This window comes from Cygnus olor, chromosome 12 (genome assembly GCF_009769625.2).
Source record: "Cygnus olor isolate bCygOlo1 chromosome 12, bCygOlo1.pri.v2, whole genome shotgun sequence".
NCBI lineage: Eukaryota > Metazoa > Chordata > Aves > Anseriformes > Anatidae > Cygnus > Cygnus olor.
Window position 1 is genome coordinate 13753223 of NC_049180.1, and position 20085 is coordinate 13773307.

The following is a 20085-nucleotide window of genomic DNA, read 5'->3' on the forward strand; positions in this document are numbered from 1 at the left end:
GTGCCAGGAGGGTCACAGGACGCATCGTCAGCCGTCACACTGAGCAGAAACCTTCCCGTGTCACCACTCTGGCTCGCCAGGAGTCACCAGGAGGAGGTTTTCATGGCAGGAAGGGGTTTTGTGTTACTGAGTCTCTCCAGAGCGTAACAGAGCAAAGGCTTTGGGTAGGAGGAGCGAGGGAGCTGGATGTTTGCTAGCGGTGGGGACAGCCAGGAGAGAGGCAGGCAGAGGGTGGCTTTGGGCATAAGAAGAGGTGGGAATGGGGAAATTTCACCCGTGAGAAGGGAAACAACAAAGGGGAGGTCACAGCCAGTGCAGGGCTGGAGGTTAGAAACATGCCAAATGCCAGTAGGAGCCGGGCACAGCCTGGCAAGGCGCTGGGCACTTCAGTTCAAGCTGGCAAGAGAGGGCCTGAAGTGAACCCAGCAGCTTCGATTATCGGTCCTTTGGAAAGCAACTTACCCTGTGCATCGCTCCCCTAAAGTTGGGTTTTGTTTCTCAGCCCTTAATTGCTTTACTTTGTCAACTTTTGTTTGATGGGAAATCAATCTCGGTGCTTTTGCTATTGCTTTTCCAAGGAAGCCTCCCCATTCTCCAACTTACTCCATTAATATTTATTGCACTGGCAGGTAGGACCCTGAATTAACGTTTCTGTTATTTCCCTGTCTCCCTGGTGCTTTCTCTGTACTTTTGATCAATGTTCAAGCTGCTTTCACTCCATAAATTTATTGCCCTACATTTCCTCCTGCAGCCTCTGAGCTGCAGCTGTATTTTGCTTGCAGGTCTCCCAAATCCACCTCTCCTGAGAGCTGTCTTCCTCCGGCCCCTTCTCCCTCGTTCAGATCCACCCTCAAGAAGCAGCAGGGCCGGACCTTGCCACCCACGGCTTTAATCAATGTTCTAATCAATGCTGGACTAGGGCCACGTGTCCATCTACGTGGGGACAGATTTCGTGTGTGAAGGTAGTGAAGAAGTTCTCCAGGGGGATGGCGTTAGCTCGAGACACTTCCCTGCCCCAAACAGAAACCCGCTGTTTGGAACGTGATGGATTTTGGCAGGGAGACCAAGGCGGGTTGGTGAGTCGCGAGAGCTGATCCCAGCCCCGGCTGCTTTCTGCCATGTTTCAGGGAAAATTCACAGAACAGACAAATGCCAGTTCTGCCTTCTGGAGCCGAACAAGGCAGGGGCCCAGCTGTGGGCATCTGAGGGCTCTTTGCACAGGGATGGTGGGACGTGGGTGCTGCGTGGGGCTGGATCAGGCCCTTGCCGTGCTTCCTGCGGTGCATTGTTCGGCTCCGCTTCCTTCCTCCCCGCTGGGAGCTGTGGAATGGAAGCTGCAACGCCCGGGCTGGGAGGAAGGCATCTTCCTGCACGGGGTTCCCATCATGAAAATTGGATTCTGCAAGCTGAGGTTTGGCTCCTGCCGTTAGGAGACAATCTGATCACGTTGCGGTCCCGTGGGCCAGCTGAATGCTCCATGTGGCATCCCCAGCCCGTGGCCATGGGGAGGTGATACAGCCTGGCCATGGGGCAAGGAACCAGGAGGATTTTCCTCCCCGAGCACACGGAGGAGGTGCTCACCTTGCAGTGTGGCCCTGGTAATAGTTTTCAGCATTTAGTATCATCTTTCTTAATAAAAAGGGGAAAAAAAAACAAAAACACTTTGTCCATCTCGCCTTGGGTTTGTTTTCTTTTCCCTTCCCTGTTTCCTCTGTTTTTCCCTCCCCTTGCACTGAGGCTTTGCCACAGACAGAGCAGCTCAGAGATCCCCAGTGGCCTCTCCAGCCCAGGAGAAAGCTCTTTTAGGAAAATCAGGTGCAAGTTTTTACTGTACATCCATCCTAAAAACCGCTCTGTGTGCCGGGAACATCTTTCAGCTGCCAATTTCAAAATCCTCAATGAATGGAGCTTCCCAGCAGCCTGGGACAGGGAGTGCAGGGCATGGTCTAGTGACAGGACCGGGTCGGTCAGGTCTTCTCCAACCTCAGTGATTCTATGAGTGGTGTCCACGTACCTCGCTGTGCCCAGCCCAGGGCTGGCCACACTGCTCCAGCCCCATTTGGCACCACCACAGAGGCAAGGGGTTATTTTGGGCTGATCTAACGCTTTTCCACCACTGAGAGGGCCGTGGCTTGGATCCCAGCTGGAGCAGAGACTATTTCTTGACATAAATTAGCAGGTTTGGTCCCGTGTGTCCTCCCACTGGCTCTCGTCTCATATTTCCCTTGCAGGACACAACCTCACCTTCTTGCTTCAACTTTTGCACAGCGCTGGGCACAGCAGGGCTTCATCCAGAATCCCACAAAAACAAGAATGTGCTAAAATTAGCGTTTGTCCCCAGAACAGCTCGCAGCTCAGTGGAAGCGGAGCTGATTCCTGTGTCTCACTTGGCAGAAGAGCAGCATGAGCTCCGTGTCCGCAGGCAGGGTGTGGATGTACAAACCCACCCTTGCAGCTTTCAGAGGATTTTTGTTTTTTATTTTTTCCTTTTTGCAAGTGCCCTTGAAATACCCATTTCTCTCTGTTTGTTTGTCGTTTTTTTTTTTCCTCTCCATGGGCATTAGGTGTTTGCTGGCTCTTTGGGGCCCCCAGGAACATCCCTTCCCTGCACCCCTGTTGCTGGGTCTGGACCTAAAACGAGGAAGAGCAGAGATGGGAGAGAGCAAAGCGGAGCCCTGGGACCTCTCACCAGCCCCAGGGAACAGGATTATTTCCAGAGCCGTGGTTGTTTCTCCCAGCTCCGACAGTACCCACCAGGCACCACCGTTGGGTTGGGATTTTGGGGGGCTGAAAATGCTTGTGGAGAAGGGTCTGCCTGCTGTGGTCGAACACAAAGGATGATCTTTGTCTCAATAAATTACATGAATGGAAAATGGGGTGTTTTTCTCTAAACTCAACCCTCCCCAGACCAGCCAAACACTAATATTTGCATTATGTTCCAGCAAGTGATGCCAACATTTAGAGAAAACGATCTTGAGGTGTCATTTCAGAAAAGAAATATTTTGTTGGATGCTGTGTGGAACACTCAACACTCCGTAGCTCTCCTTTTTGGTGCCAGAATATTGTGAATATTGGGGAAAAGCTCAGGTCAAACTATCTCAGTCCCTCTGCCTTCCTCTTTGGGGCATAAAGTTTGCAGTGTATGCAGATGCCATCCATCCATCCCACCATCCCACTATCCATCCATCCATCTGTCTGTCCATCCATCCATCCATCCCACCACCCATCCTCTATCTCCTCTGTCCACGTCTGGAGCAGGAGCAGAAAGCTGGTGTCAACAACAGCAACTTAATTAAGTCTGGTAACAAACTGGTGGAAGGAAGGAAGGCTTTCAAAGAAAAAACTGCCCAGGCTGCTGTGGTCAGACACCAAGCTTGGAGGGGAAAAGGCAGGCAAAAAAAAGCAAATTTTTTTCAAACTTGATTTTCTGAATTATTTTTAGAGCATAACGCTTGGATCTGACTCATGGGTTTAGCCATAGGAGACATCCCTTTCATGCTCGTACCTTATCGTTATGCCAACACACTGGTTTTTATCTGCAGCTTGACATCTTTTGTATCTGGCCTCGGAGACAGCAGCAATAAGGGCAAATCCACTCCCTTGCACTCGGTGTGCTGCATATGCAGAGCATGCCAATTTGAAATTATAATCCTTTCTGTTGTTTTCCTGCCCTGTACACCCTGGCTGTATATACTGCTCGTTTTAGTTCTAGTAAGAAGTTGCTGCTGCATTTCTTTGATGTGGCTGCTGCCTCGGGTCTGTGATGCTCGTGTGGCTTTTCTGGGCCGTCATTACCGTGTTGCTCTTTGCTGTGCTGCGAGGAGGGTTTGCAGGGCCTTTTTATTTTTCCCTGCAGTTCAGGATGGAACAAAACTATGCCAAATGGCATTGTGTCCTTTGTCCTTAGCGTGGACAAACTCTGCCCCTGGCTTGCTGATGTCCCCAGTTGGGTGTGTGGACCTCGGTGTCGCACAACCCAATGCCGTCCCTTCCTCCACCAGACCCGTGCCTCTGGAGCCCATCGCCGTAGTACTGAGGAGCTCTGCTTACCGACTGCCATTTGGCAGATTACCACTCCTCCAGTCTCGTTGCTCACAAAGGAGGATTGCTGGACGCTGCCTCGCCACCCTGAGCCCTTTTTCTCGGGGCTCGGGGCTCGGGGTGCCGGTGAAGCTGCGAGCAGGAATCCCCCACCTGCCCTCCGCATCCCCGCAGCTGGGACCTGGATGGGAGGGTGGCTCCTGCAGCAGCACCTCGGTGCTCTGGCACCTTGCTGGTGTCCACAGGGGAGGTTTGCCCCCAGGAGGAACTTCACCTGGGAAAAGGCTGGGTAATGAATCATTCATGTGATGGTGATCTTCCTTTTCCTCTCCGCGGGCTGCAGGGAAGATGCAACCATTCCCTTCAGGAGGCAATTTCTGAACTGTGGGGAAATGCGGGAGCAAGTTCATTAGTGACAGCCAACAGACAAAATTCAGGACATGAAGGGTTTTGACTCATCCTGTTCAAATAAGGAGTCACTCCGGAGTGTGCCACAATCGATGCACTGAGATAAGATCCCAGAGCATTGGCTTTCCACAGCATTGGTTATTTGAGCATCCCACTGTTCTGGGAGTCCGCAATCCATGCACGAAGCACCCCAGCTGATGGATATAGGGGGCTCGTGCTGCAGAAGCAGAAAATGCCCCAAAATACCACATGCACACAGCCCGGAGTGCTGCAGCCTGCAGTCGGTCACAGCACATCCATGCAAAGGGAATGAGTGCTTGCCAAATTTCTTTTTTCTCCTTGGCTGAGCTCACAGAACACACACATGCGCGCAGGAAGGGAGCTGTGCTTCTAATTCCGTGTAAAACTTCCACTCCTGCATGGCATGGAGCATTTCTGAGTAGAGGCTGTTCCCAATTCCATGCCCTGTGCATTGAAAATGTGCTCCATCCACATGGCGCTCTCGGAAAATGGAGCGATTTGCATTGCAGAGCAGTTTGGGGGAGATAAATATGAGGTTGGATGCTTGCGGGGACAAGGACGTGGCATCCTTACTGCATGCTGCTAAGCCAGAAAGCAGGGACAGCAGTAAAAGGTCTGCATTTCGGGAGCTCATCAGTGCAAGGCAGCATTAAAAAAAATGAAAATCTGCGTCTGCCTTCGGAGACGGAGTATTTTTGCCCTTGAGATCCTGCAGGAGGAAGCGAGCACTTAGCAGCGTGCGTAACAAGCAGACTTTTCTGAGTCCTGTTCCAGCATTGGTGTGGCTGGATGAGCACACACTTCTCTGCCTTGGTGTCTGGGGCTCACAGAGTGGCCGTGCATGGGCAGGATGCGTCCCTCTGGCCCCGCAGAGCATTGTGGTTTGCTGAGGGTCCTGAGTGGGGGGTACGTGGGGCTTGGGGCTGGGGTTGTCTCGGGATGTGTTCACCAAGTTGAGAAGTAATGCTGGCAGAGCAAGTTAAAACAATTTGCCTTTTATTATATTGAATGTGTGGATATTTCACCTAAAGCATCACTTTCTGCATCGCCCAACATAGCCTCACTACTTCAATTTAAGATGAAAATAGGCACACAGCTGGATGCAGCTGGGAACAAGAGCTCCTTTTTGGATGTTTTAGGACCCTTCATTTCATGCTGTTTCTTGAATTCAGATGTTCTTCCTAGAGGTAACACTTAACCAGGAGGCACCCACAGGATTTGTGAGAGGCTTTAAAGATCCTTCTGGCAGCAATGTGGTTGGTGGGATGCGGGTGACATGTGGACCTGCTCGAGGCTTGGGTCTTGCCCAGCTGGTGGTGGTGGAGCCACCCTGGACCATGCATGCACACCCTTTGGGGCAGCTGCATTCAGGGGAGAGGGACATGGCCAGAATTTCTTGTTCACCTGGGGTGCATGAGGGAAGAGCCAGTGGGGTCCCGTGGGGACGCGCTGGGGACATGGAGGAAGCCCTGGCACACCCTGGGATGCTCAGACCCCAGCTCCCAAGGAGGAGAAGCCGGGCTGCTCAGGTTTTAACCTGTCGTTAAATCACATTGCAGCCTGCAACACCTTGCTGTGCTTTGCAAGGGGCCAGTGGGGCTGTTAATTTGGATGCATGGCGTGGTCCATGCCGGTAGCACCACGCATGGGTACATCACAGCCGAAAAGCAGGAGGTGATGCGCCAGGACGGGCACCCATGGCTCGCAGCCTACCTGCCCCAGCACAGACCGAGGATGCTCTGCAAGGTCGTGGTGGGCAGCAGAAACCCTGCACCAGCTTTAAATTACAGGTTGGTGTGGAGTAATTTAATTTAAGTGCTTTCTGGGTGGGGAGGGATCTTCTCTCTGTCTTTGTTGCGAGGAGGGTGAGTGGCACACAATGTGCAGGAGTCCTCCTCATCCCTTGTGTACTTTGGAGTCTGAACATAACCCGAGCCATGGGGCTAATTAATCAAAAGCTTCATCTCCTGGTTTTGGGGCCACCCCATCCCACACAAGGACGTGTCTGGGGCATGGGGGCTCGCTGGGGACATGGCAGAGCGATGCCATGGCCCCGCACTAGCGGCTGCCTGCAAAGGGCATTGCAAGGGAGGAAAAGAAGGGATCAGCGAGACTCAAATTACCGATGTACAAGTGTAGAAAGAAGAGAAATATATTCCCTGGATATTAATTTCCTTTAAAATGTCCTTCTTTTCCGGTGAGCGGGTACTTTAGGCAACCGGATATAGGGCAGATACACAGCCCCTGAAACTGTGGCATGGGCGTCCTCAAGGTGGAAGCTTTACAACATTGGGGGGCTACACTGAAAATAGGGGTTAGGATTATTTCCTGTGTGGTTTGGGGTGATGTGTCCCACTGTACGTTACTGCAGGGCTCATGCATCCTTAGCTGGATCAAAACTGATTTTTTATTTTTTTTGCACAATTTGGCATAAAATAACTTCTACATTAGGGCAAGAGGAGGCAGAGGGCAGCTCCTGTCACTAACCCAGACAGAAAAGCTCAACACGCCTTCCAAAGCGTCAGAGCTGGTTGTTTCACCATTCTCTAAATGAAAAAGGCTTCAAATGTTGGCCCGGAGCTGACCTTTGGTCACAAAATTACCTCTCCTCAAATAAATAATAAAAGCAAACAAAAAATGCAGAATAAGGGGTGAATTTCCTTCCACCTATGAAGGTGTTGGGTTTTTTTTTGTTTGTTTTTTGTTTTTTTTTTTTTGGACTGCAGTGGAAACACTGAAAGCACAAAGTCACATTGGCTCACCCTGAAGTGACTTTACTTCAGCTTCTCATCATTAAATGTCAGGGAGTGGAAGGAAGTTATTATGTGAAGAGCATTTTTGTGACATCGAGGCAATGCCAAGCAGGCTCACAGCTCCCCATCTCTCCTGGGAGCCCCGCATGCCCAGAGGGTTTCCAAAAAGATCTCCCTTTTCCTTGGACACAACCCGGGGTCCCTGTGGGCCGCTATAGGGTCGCCTGTGATTATTTGTGGTTTTGCTGGGGCTAGGGTGCTGGACCAGAGTTACACCCCCGAACCAGGAGGATGTTGCAGCATCTCCTGCAGGGAGCTCCTGGGGCCAGGTGATTTATAAGATAATATTGCCTTATCCCTCTTCCTTTCTGCTCTTAGTTTTTACAGTTTCACAGTCAAATTTAAAAGGAAAAAAAAATACCATCAGATCTGCAAGCAAATAGAAAAATTAAAAAGCTGAGATGCCAATGCACAAGCACAGAAAGAGTTTCCAAGGAACTCTGAGCAGTGACGTGCTGCTTCTGGGAAGGTCCCACGGTCATAGCAAGCCAAATCCTTGCTATTCCCTGGTCTTTGTCTACCTCTGTGCATGCATTGTTGCTCCCCAGATCTCAGCTCTGAGGATCTGGACACATCCCCCAGGCACCAAAGCTGTGGGTGAAGGAGCCCACGCCACTCACTGGCAAGGCTCACAGCACCCTGCAGGGGTGGCACATCCATTTTCCATCCTGGTTTCTCCTTCCCCTCATCCACTTTGCTTTTTGGAGACCTGTGGGGCTTCCCGTTTCTCTGTGCACCCCCCTGGAGCTGCCTGCCCTGCAGGTAGGCTTCTTTTTCCCGTGCAAATACGCCAAATGTGGCTGGTACTAATTATAGCAGTGATGATACGCCGGCTATTTCTGTCTCCCTTCACTGCTGTTGAGCGTATGGCTTCCTGCCACTTCCCACCAGCAGCGTTAGTCAGACCCAGATTTCAGTGTCCAGGAATCTCTCCCCATGGCTATTTTTATGGGATCCTGGTTTCTGCAGGGATAAAAACGCCTGTCTGCACCCGGAGCGGGGATGGGACGGGATGGATGGGATGGATGTGCCATGGGATGGACGTGCCATGGGATTGATGGGATGGATGTGCCATGGGATGGATGGGATGGATGTGCCATGGGATGGACGTGCCATAGGATGGATGTGCCACGGGATGGATGTGGCATGGGATGGACAGGATGGATGGGATGGACGTGCCACGGGATGGATGTGCCATGGGATGGATAGGATGGATATGCCATGGTTCAGATGGCCTTGCCTGCACCTGAGAAGTGCAGCTCACACTTCAGCCTGGGTCACACCAGGTTAAATCCAACCAAGCAAGCTGGCCCAGAGAGATATTTAAAGCACCAAATCCCATCCTGACCCTGAAGATGGATATTCATATTTCACTCAACATGGATATTCACCTACTTAGAAAAAATAATACAACGCTAAGTGCTTTCTTCCATGGGCCTGCTTTTGCCTGTCAGCGTGTGTAATCCTAATCCCCTGGCACGGCTCAGCCAGCATCCCCGGGGACGGTGCCTGGCACGGGGAGGATGCGCAGGGCGGTGGGAACAGGGACGAAGAGCTGGTGTCACTGCGAGGGGTCTGGATCCATCCCCCTGATGCTGGGGGCTCTGAGCTGGGTGGTGATGGGGGGAGCCCAGGGTGGAGGAGGCAGCGTGTCAGGTCTGCAGCTGCCTTACAGACATGGTCCCAGCCCTGTCATCCTGCATGAACGTGAGCACCAAGGGTGTTGAGCAAATATTCTCTGTCCTCTGAGCACTCTGGCACCCATACCCAAATACATATTTACACCCCAGTGTAGTTTATGCCATGGAGGGATACAGACATGGCCGTAAGGGCAGGATTTGCCCCTCGTTTTGCATTTCCAAACCTGACACTGATGGAAAGCTAGGGGTGTTAGCCCCGGTGCTAGGCAGCACCAGCAGAGCCTCCTTGCGCTGCTGGGGGATCCCGACTGGAAGCAACCTGAAAAGAAATGACGAATCCATGTGAAATAGTGGCTATTTGAGTTGGCAGAAAGCGAGCTCGCTCCTCAGCCCACTGGGGAGATGAAAATAGCATCCTCTGGGGCTCTGCTTTGGAAAATATTTGGAATATTTTTAGAAAAAAAGAATAGGAAAACTCAGAGTTATGTTTAGTAGCAGAAACCGGCTGGCTCCCGAGCTGGAAAATGGCAGGGGTAAATATAATTTCCAGGCCACAAAATCACAGACAGTCGCCGGACAGGACTCGGGGCTGAGCCCAGTGAGGACAGGAGCTCCCTGCCAGCCCATGGCGGGGACAGCGGGGCACGGTGGCCATGGTGGGGACACCTGGCGGAGCACAGGGTGGGAGGCACAGGCAGCTGCATGCCAGGGGTGTTGGGGGATGCTCCTTGCCATCAGCCACGTGTTTCTCATTAAGGCCATTCATATTTTATCCCTTTTTCAAGGCTAATGATGCAGGAACGCTGTAAGCTCATAAATAATGTCGGCTGGTGCAAGGCTGCATTAAAGCTTAATGAACTTCCTCCTGGGTCGGGCGAGTGGTCTTGACCACAGGCTGCATCCTCCTTCTCTGCCCTCTCCATCTCCATCACTTCCATCTCCATTGTTGCCCTCTCCATCTCCATCGTTGCCCTCTCCAACTCCATCATTTTGCTTTCCATCTCCGTCATTGCCCTCCTCATTCCCACCCCTGCCCTCTCCATCTCCATCCCTGCCCTCCTCTGACCCAAAATCCAGGGCTTTCTCCCAGCCTCCTTCAGAGGAAAACGGAGCCGACTCGCTCCAGTTCCCTAGCAACACCGCTCACCCTCACGTTCTCCCTTCTGGGGGAGTCCTTTGGGCATCGTGCCCAGCACAAGCCCCAAACTCCTGGTTTGGGAGACAAACAGCACCCGTGAGCGCATCCCCCAGGGTGTCCCCCTGATCCCCGTGGGCACCGGGTGCACAAGGGGATGCCTGTCTTGTTATGGGGGATTTCCAACCTGTAGCGGAGGATTTGCTCGATGAGCCAGCCATGCACACCTAAGAGAAGATTACCACGAGTGAAAACAATTACGTGCTTGGACAAGGAGGGGAAGAGTTTCAACGGCGCGTTTGAAGTGATTTAAGGGTGGTTAAGCACGCCTTTCTGAAGGGTTAGTGGGAAGATTAGTTTCAGCAAATTGCTCACCAGGACGAGTTTGGGAAATGTTTGGCAGGCTGCGGAGAGGCTGCTGAGAGCGTGGTGGGGAGAGAGCCACCCCAAGGAGCAGCTCTCCACGAAGCACATATGATGTTGAAAGGGGACTTCCCAATTTTCATGAGTTCTTGCTTTTATTTCTTCTTTCTTTTTTACAAAGTGGAAATGCGTTATCCCCATTTTATGTTCTCTCCACCATGCAAAGCAACAGGGCAGGAGCTGGGGATAAAAAATTTTGGCTCTCCTTTGCGTTGCATATCTCTTTGGGCTGGAAACATCAAGGTTTGCAAGGCTCAAGGAGTGTGGGATCTTCCCCCCACCTCTGTGCCCAGCATTAAGTTTCTCTAACAAAATGTTCCTCTTGCAGTGCCAGGGCAAAACTCTGTGTGTTTGCTGCTTTTGGTGGTGCTTTGCTGGAAATCACGGCTTCAGGCCGCCGGGCTTTGCGTGTTTGGGTCACGGGGGCGAATGCTTTCCACGGGGAAAATAAATAAAGCTCTGATGAGTACAAATGTTTTGGGGGCCCTTCAGGTCAGACATTGCGAAAACTGTCCCAGTATTGTTTCAAAGGGAAAAATGCAGGGAAATGAATTATTGAGGATTTTCCATTGTGGCTTCCACCCCAAACCCTGGGTTATCTGCAAGGAGTTTTGGGGCACCGTTTACCAGCAACGCTCCATCTCCCAGACTGAGACCCTAAATCTGAGGCTTTTCTGAAGCTTGTATGATTTTCTAAACAATGTAATGGGATTTAATACAAATTCATATCCTTGCCATAAATTTCTTTTGCGTGTTATCTTTAAAAGCCTTCCAAAAATGCATGGCTTTGCTCTTTCAAATTTGTAAATATACATTTACATGCAAACTTATAACTTAAAATTGTAAATTTAAATGCATGTTTCGCCTTTGCTGTTGTTGGCAGTGTTTTTTCCCAAGCTAGAGACATTATCCTGATCACTCAGCCAAAACGTGTAAGGATTTCGCTGCCTTCAGAAGAAACATTCTGGCTGTTGAAGGCGTGCCGAAACAAAGCTCTCTGTACTACTCTTCTGGCTTAATTTTACAATGAGAGCATCATTCTCCATGACTGGTGTAGAGTGGGATCTCCTGTTGGATTTTGCATGCCATCACCTTTTGTGTTTCGAGCCAGGCTTCCCCGGTGGGGGTCCCCACAGTGCTGGTCCCCAGCGGGGCTCCAACCATCCTTATGGTGTGCCCAGGCTCCAAGCCATGGGGTGTTCCAGGTGCTAATTGCTGATCACTTGGTAAGGGAAATTGCTCTGACAATTTGTGTGTGTGTGGAAGCAAAGCTCGAGTAATTACCAGGAGAAAAAAATAAAAAAAATCAGATGTTAGAGTTTATATGAAAAAGGTCTCGTGGTGATTAAATATTTCAGTGGGTTGCTCTTCAATGATGCAAAACTAATCAGCTTCTGGATGATATTGGAAAAAGCGCTGAGCTGTGTCAGGTTTAATATCCTGATTGCAGTAGGCTGGGGTATAAAAGACAGGGAGTTATAAAATAATTATTCTCTGCTGTGTAAAACACCATCCTCAAGCAGATACATGTGCCAACATGGGTTCTCCTTGTTGCTGGAGGTAATTAGGGACTGGCTTCACACATGACCAGAGCAGCTCCTGGGATGTGCTGAGCTGATGGCTCTGCTTTTTGGGTTAAGCCTTCCCACTATGGGCTCGGGGATGGGTTTATTTGTGCATCTTTTCGCTACATTGACTATGGGACATCCCCTGCCTGTGCTGCAAAAAGCAGCACCGTCTCCTGGCAGGCCCACGTGGTGCCGGATTTCAGGGCAGCAGCCGGCTGGATGATGATGACGAGCAATCAGTTTGAGATAAATATCCCCAAATGACCCAAAATATCAACAAGTCAACTGAGGGGATTTAAAGGGCTGAGCGAGAGCAGCGCAAAGGGTCTGGCTGTGCAGCAGCAGATACCGTTGTTTAAGGCACAGGATTGCAGTCCTGCTCCCATGGCCAATAAAGTCAATATTCCACCATTAATTCACGATTTTGCAGCTGTGCTCAGGCACTCGAATCGCAAAGAAAATTGCAAAATTAGGAAAAAAAAATAAAGACATCAGTTCCTGATGCTGCAACCCCAGGGCTGTGCCTGCCAGGTCAGGGTCACGGGTTTGGAGCAGAACCCAGCACCCAGCCCAGGAATTTGCCCTTTTTTATCTGCAAGGCCTCACGAGCAGCAGACGGGACATTACCAACATTTTTTAGAGCACTGGGATGCTCGTGGCATCCCCTGTGCTGGGCAGATGAGAGAGGGCTGGGGGGCACCAGGCTCACCCCCAGCAAGCCAGGAGTGAATCGGGGATGTCACCAGGTTGAGCATCCCCAGCTGATGCGATACTTTACATCCACTTATTATTATTATTACAACTACTACGATGACTACGACTACTACAACTGCTACAGCTACTATGACTACTACTACTTTTGCTATTACTATTACCACTTTATTTCCACAGGCTGCTTCAAGGCAGAGCAGCACCCGCTCATGAAAACTGCCGCCGGCAGTCAGCCTGCAGCTCACTCGCGCCTTAATCCGCCCCAACAGATGCTGGTGAGGAAAGGCTCCTGCAGCAGGATCGGGCCCTCTGCCCAGCGCTTCATCCCTTAAAAGCTCTGCGTTATTCCAAGCACAGCCCTGGGGCACGGTGGTTAATGCCACATGGAGGTGGCATTGTCCCCATAGCATCCCCATGGGCATCGCCTTATCCCAGCACACCATGGACCCAAATTATTCAGGGAGGAAAAGCTAAATGCATTTTTATTTTTTTATTTTTTACTTTTTTTTGTGTTTGTTTTAAGCTTTCTTATGGGAAAAAGGAAGCAAAACAAAACAAAACAACAAAAAAATATCTGCTGCAATGGTTTGGCAGCGCAGAGCCCCGCACTGCTCCTCCAGCGCAGGCTTACGTTGTGCCAGCATTTATTTTCGGGGTGATGCTGCAGGATGCCTGGCAATTGCTGATTTTGTCACCACCAGCCCTACAGTTGGGCGATGGATGGCATCTGGTCCAATGCAGGTGCAGGAGATGTTGAAGGGACTGGGTGGCATTTTTGAGTCACAACATCTCTATTTTAATTTTTTTTCTTGCACAGAAGTAGGCAGAGCCATGTCAGGTCAAACATGTTGTGAATTCCTGTTTTATTCATCAAACCTGTCAGGAAAGGGAAACAAACAAACAAACAAACTTTTTTTCCAGGTCAGTATCTTTCACACCAGTTGCATAAAAGGATTTTTTCCTTTTTTTGAACTGACGTTTTCACACCCAGTGTCCCTCAGTGCATAAAGAACCAACTCAAGCTCTGAAATTAAACACGTCACCCAAGCCGGTTGCCCTTCCCTAGCACCAGGGCAGGCTGAATTTTCCAGTCCCGCTTCCCCCAAGCCCAAATCCTTTCCTGATGGCTTTTCTTGGGCCACCACCTGCAGAAACCCTTCTCATTGCTGCTCCTCAGTGGGCATATTTGAGGTAAAAAATACATTTGGGGTGCACTCCCCTGGTTCTGGGGCTGGGTGGCCTTGCAGGGGCTTGGCGGGTGCCTGCTGTGCCCCGCTTATTGGTTGGGCAGATGGAGAGGGACCACGGTGTCCCTGGGGCTTATCAGGCCTTGGGAAGCTTCCCCACAGACCTTTGCCCTCCTGCTGGCTGCCGGCTGTGAGCAAACCCCCCCTTTCCCCCCTCCCTGTGGCAGCGGGGCCAGGAGCTCCTCCAGGATATCCTGTGTCCCCGGCCGGATCCGGGAACAATGTGCGGGGCTGGGACAGCGTCCCCTCAGAGCTGGGTTTCCTCCCTTTCCTCCCCGGGTCTCACTCCTCTCCTACCACTGGTACTGTGCACCCCCATCCCAATTCCATCCCAATCCCACCCCCATTCCCATTCCATCCCTATCCTCATCCCATCCCCAGCCCTATCTCCATCCCCATCCCCATTCCCAACCCCATTCCATCCCCAATCCATCCCCGTCCCCATCCCATCCCATCCCATCCCATCCCATCCCATCCCATCCCATCCCATCCCATCCCATCCCATCCAATCCCATCCCATCGCATCCCATCACATCCCAATTCCCTATGTTAGGGGAAATCATCATCTGCCTTGCATTTCTTTTACCCCTACAGGAAGAAAACTCCTTGGGGTTTCCTCGGGTGCATCTTCCAGCTAAATCCTGCCCCACACCCAATAGGGCCATGTCTCACCATGTCCCGCTGCAGCCTTTCCCTTCGCAGGAAACCTGTTATTTGCTTCCAGTTTATTGAGTCCGGCTTCCTCCCTTTCTCCCTCATTGTGCGCTGCACAATCACTGGGAGCATTTAAAGCATTCCCCAAATCCTTCTTTATGGGGTCGTACTTTGGGGGGTGTTTTTGTAGGCTGATTTCTCATCTCTGAGGGTTCAAAGTTCTATGAGCAGCTCTGGCAGCTCCCTGATTTATGGACCTGTCCCAGGTCCCACTTTCGGGGAAACCTCCCCATCCGTGTCACTGCGCCTGGGTGAGGGATGGAGCAGTTGGGATGACACAAGCCAGCCACCACCAGCAGAGCCTCCAGGAATAAAATATTTGGGGCATAAAGCAAACCCAAACTGCCCTGGTGAGCACGGACATAAGCTCCAGGCACCAGACATGGTTCAGGGATGGGACTTGTTAGGTCCGGTTGACGGCTGGACTTGATGATTTTGAAGGTCTATTTCCAACCTTACTTCCATGATTCTACATATGGCTTTTTGCAGCGGTCCTAAGTTTGGGTTTATTTCTTACCCCGGCCCATAGCAAGACAAATACATAAATTCTGGAGTTTTTTTTTTTTTTTTTGCAGGTTTAGGGCCAGCGGGGCCGGTTTGCCAGCGCATACTGCCATCTTCAGCATCTCGCAGGAGGAGCTGTGTGGAGCCCAGCCAGCACCCGCAGCTCGCTGGTTCCCCCGTTGCCGCTGCGATGTAAATTCATTCATTAAAGATGAAATCCCACCAGGATGGGGCTGCACACGGTGGGGATGGAGCGTGGGAGCAGAAGGGGCAGGAGTTGGGTGACAGCACACATCCGAGGGAAGAGTTGGTGGATGAGAGGCACAGCACAGCTGCATAACTAATGCAAAAATATGTATGTATACACAAATATGTCTCCCAAGGAGAATTTCTGGACATTACCAGAGTAATAGGTATTATTAGATATATTATATGGAGCATCCCGTCCACTGGCCAAGCCTCTTAGGGCTACGTGGAGCAGAACCAAGCGGGGGCTGTAGCTCACGGCACGGCGCCCAACATCGGCATTGCCCCACAGGGCTCTGCAGCCGCTTTTTCCCCTCATGGGGAGAAGCTGATGGGCCCCCCCCGAGCCGTGCCCTCCTCCTCCTCCTCTTCCTCTGCCAGCCTCCTTCCCTCTGGTGGAGGAGGCTCTTACCAGAGCCAGGGATGTTGTTTAGCTGAAACAAGATTAATTACAGCCCGGAGCGTGCACCGGGAGGAGCTCTGCTCACTCCTGCAGACGAAGGCAGCGTGTTTGCACAAAGCTCCTTTATAAACTCGCAGGAGTTTGAGGTTTGCTTGGCTTCTTTTTCCTCCCTTCTCCCTATTCTTCAGAGCCGAGCGCTAAATCAACACCATATGACGTCTGGCTCATTTTCTCATTAGAGAGGCTCCGTTAACTGTGTAATTTCCCAGCTTCGTGTCGCATCCCTGCTACTTCCCCGCCGCTTCCCGGGGGCTGGCACCAGGGAAAAACCCAAATCACCTCCAGGGGCTTCCCCTGGGCTTCACGGCTGGGGCTGGTACATCTACGCACACTTGCTGATGGTCCTTTGGGTCTTTCTCCCTGATGCTGTCCCATGTGTGTGCCCTCCTCCCTGCAGCACCAGGGGCTCCGGTGGCTTCTCCAGGTCCTTTGGTGGCCCACCAGCATCATGTCCCCTCCTGGTCATGGTCACCCAGATGCTCCCGTACCCAAACACGAGACCATGAGGGGTTTAGGGACAGCACGATGCACCCCAGTGAGGTTTTGGATGCATGAGGATGAGGATGGATGGGGCTCAGGGTGATGGGCATCAGGGTGATGGGGGTCCAGTCCAAGCTGCTCCCCACCCACCTCCAAGCCTCCTGCCTTCTCTGGAAAATAAACCCTCAAAAAAACAAACAAAAAAAAGTTAAACCATTTCCAGTGCTGGAAAAATTACTTAAAACTCAGTGGGGAGTAGCCCAGACATTAAATAGCTTTGAAATGCTGTGGGAACGAGCAGAAAACAGCGGTTTTTGTACCAGCCTGGGGGGGCTGGAAGGCATTGAATTGAGCGGGGCACAGGAGGGAAGCCCGGCGGCTGGGCGAGGGTGCCTTGGTGGGGGGGGCACCACCTCGGTGTGCGTCCTGAGGGGTTTGGCTGGTGTATTTTGCGTAATTTGTGAAATTTGGGTAATTCTGTGTATTCTGTGTATGCTATGTATTTCATGTATTCTGTGTATTTTGTGCATTCTGTGTATGTTGTGCACGTCTTGCATTTTAAATATTCTGTGCATTTTATGTCAGAGGTACCTCGACATTTTGTATATTTAACATTCTGGGCTCTTTTGGCACAAAGCGCTCCCGGCTCCCGCAGCCGCAGCCTCGGGAGCGCAGCGGCCGCCAGGGGGCGCCGCGGAGCCGGGGAGGGCGCGGGGCTGGGGCGGGGGACCCGGGCGGCCCCCCCCGGCCTCGGTGTGTGCGGGTGTCCCGCGAGCTGGGCCGGTTCTGTCGGTACCAGCTTGTCTTTAGTATTTTATTGTAGGTATTCTCATTTTAGTATTGTTATTTTTATTATTTTCATTTTTGGTATTTTTATTTTTAGTATTTCTGGTTTATTCTTTTTACTTTATTATTTTTTTTTCTTTTTATTACTTTTAAAGTACCTTTTTTCTTTTCAGTATTTTCATTTTAGCATTTTTATTATTATTATTTTCATTTTTATTATTTTTATTTTTAGTATTTTAAAGTATTTTTTCTTGTATTTTAAAGTATTTTTCTTTTAGCATTTTTTTCTTTTTAGCATTCTCATTTTAGTATTTTTATTTTATTTTTTTACTGTTTTCATTCCTATTGTTTTTATTTTTAGGATTTTTTATTTATTTTAACTATTTTCCTATTATTTTTGGTTTATTATTACTATCTCACTATATTTTTGTTTTAATATTCCTATTTTACTATTTTTCTTAATTTTTAGTATTTTTATTCAAATATTTATATTTTATTTATTTCAATATTTATTTTATTTTAATATTTATTTTACTTTAATATTTTAATATTTTTGTATTTATATTTTATTTTTAATATTAATATATTTGCTATTTTTATTATTTTATTTTTAGTGGTTTTATTATCTCATTTTATTGCTAGTTTTCTTTTAGCACTCCAATTATTTTATTTTTCCCTATTCTTATTTCATTACCTAATTCTTTAGTATACCCACTTTACTATTGTTATTTTCGTTAAGTAGTTTTTAATTTCTAGTTTCTCTCAGTGTTGTTCACTCTCTGCTACGAGAGCTGCGTTTCCCCGTGGCCGGCGCACAGTGGGGTGGCAGCGACTGTGGCCCGGCGATGAGCTTGGCCTCCGAGGCCATGACATGGAGGGGACACAGTGAAGGCTCGGGCAGGTGTCCCCAAGGGAGTCGACCCATGGGCAGTGGCCAGCCCCATATAGTTATGGCCTCCCCACCAGCCTGCCCTCGCTGAGGGCCTTCCCCATCCCCGATGGGGTTTCTGCCGGGCCTCCTCCAGTCATTTTTGAGGCTCTCACCACCAACGTTGTCTGGAGGCCTGCACCAACCTCCTGACGGCGCCAGCGCTCAGTGGGGAAGCTGTGAGCACTGTGGACGTGCTTGGTGGCGGCAGAAAAGTGCTCGCGCAGCCAAAATGGTGGTTTCTGGCCTCAAAAAGAGGCCAGCAGGAGGTGGCGGCCACAGGGTGAGGCACGAGGTAGCTGCACTGAGTGTGGTGTCCCCGGGCTGGTGCTCGGCCTCCTGCCAGGCCTTACCGCTGGTGTTGGATTTATAACACCCCCAGGACTTGTAACACCCCCAAAATTTATAACACCCCCAGGACTTATAACACACAGAGGATTTATAACACATATTTTGTGGAAATATCCCCACAGCAAGCAGCTTTTGCTCTCCTTGGGGTGTCTTGGCGGGGCTATGGTGTGCGCCTGCAGCCACCCCAGCCCAGAGCCACACACACTGCTTCGGCATCGGGAGCACCAGTAAAGGTAGGGCAGCCTCTGATCTGGGTGCCCGAGCCCAAGGATGAGCACCCCTCAGTGCCTCTTGGGTCCCCCAAAAGGCTGGGGTGTCCCCTCTGGGGGTCCTAGGGGGTTGCAGCTTGTGGCTGGCGATTGTTCTGAGGAGCAACGCTGTTCACAAGCACAGCCAGCCCCTGACTGTACTTTTGCCTAAAATAAAATCCCCCTGAAATTACAAAAAAAAAAAAATTTTTTTTTTTTTTAAAGCCCAGACGAATAAATAATTCATGCTGGCAAGAGCACAAAATCCTCAAGAATCCACCTTCCATTATACGCCCACAAACCGTTCAAAATGCAAAAAGAAACAACTGAAAAAATAAAACTAATCAGCAGCCTTGGGTCTGATGGCAGCAGAAGGGGACAGCAGCAGGAACAGTCCTTCAGCGGTGGCTCTGGCCCCATGCTTGGAGGTGGCCGGACCACACAAAGTGTCCGTGTCCCCCTCTCCCCTTCCCCCCCCCCCAAAGAACGGTGTGACAAAAATGCGCGAAATCCTCAAACTCAAACAAGGTTTGCCCGCCACAAATTACAGGGGAGATTTCCAGAGGAATTCACTACCAGAAAAGGGCTGGATGGTAAATATTTGGGATGGAGACCTCCGAGCAGGACTGCAGGGGAGGGTAGGAAATAATCCTGACCCTACCCAGGTAATTACAGCCCGTTTTCCAAAAAAAATCCCTTTGAAGGCTCCTTCCACGCAGCAGGGAGCAGGTAGGGCAGGCCTGCGGCAACCACGTTTCCATCAGCAAGGAGACCTGGTGCTGGCGAAGCACTGATGCAATTTCTCCCTTTCCCCATGTTGTCCCCCTCACTTTTTTTTTTTTTCATATGAGAAATCGCTGCTAAACCAGCTCCCTGCACCCCAACAGCCCAAAAATTAAATTTAAGCATTAAATGTGATGCTTCCTCCAAGCCCAGTAGCGGCGTTGCCACAGTCTCTGCAAATGGAGATGGGAAGCCTTGCTGGAGCAGCTCCGCTCCGTTCTGCATGTACAATATTTTCATCGTTGTTTTTTTTTTTCCTCCATTAAATAAATGGTTGGTGCAGCATGGCTTTAAGCACTGCTCTGGCTGCTGCCGTGCCAATTTAAACTTGGGGTTTTCTATTAAAAGCTCCCAGCTCCCTAACCGAGGTGTTCTCCATCGCAGGCTGTCGGCAAAGGGGGGATGGGATGGGGATTTCTTGTTTTCACTTCATCCCGCCCTAGCAAAGGAGATTTGATGGCACTGGAGCCACTGCGTGCCCCAGCAGCTGCACCGGGAAGGTCTCATCCTGCAAAAACAAGGTGGTGGGGTCCTGTGTCCTTCATTTGAGCAGGGTACGTGCTTAAACACAATAA

The 20085-nt window shown here is 50.4% G+C and overlaps 1 long non-coding RNA gene across 1 annotated transcript; it reads right to left on the minus strand.

The window, feature by feature from the left end:
- Positions 1-13235: 13235 nt before the first annotated feature.
- Positions 13236-14813, minus strand: LOC121076793. Its single transcript, XR_005823714.1, has 2 exons — positions 14594-14813; positions 13236-13636 (listed from the first exon to the last, which is right to left on the minus strand). It is a non-coding gene; the product is annotated as an uncharacterized LOC121076793 (long non-coding RNA).
- Between the last annotated feature and the right edge of the window lie 5272 nt (positions 14814-20085).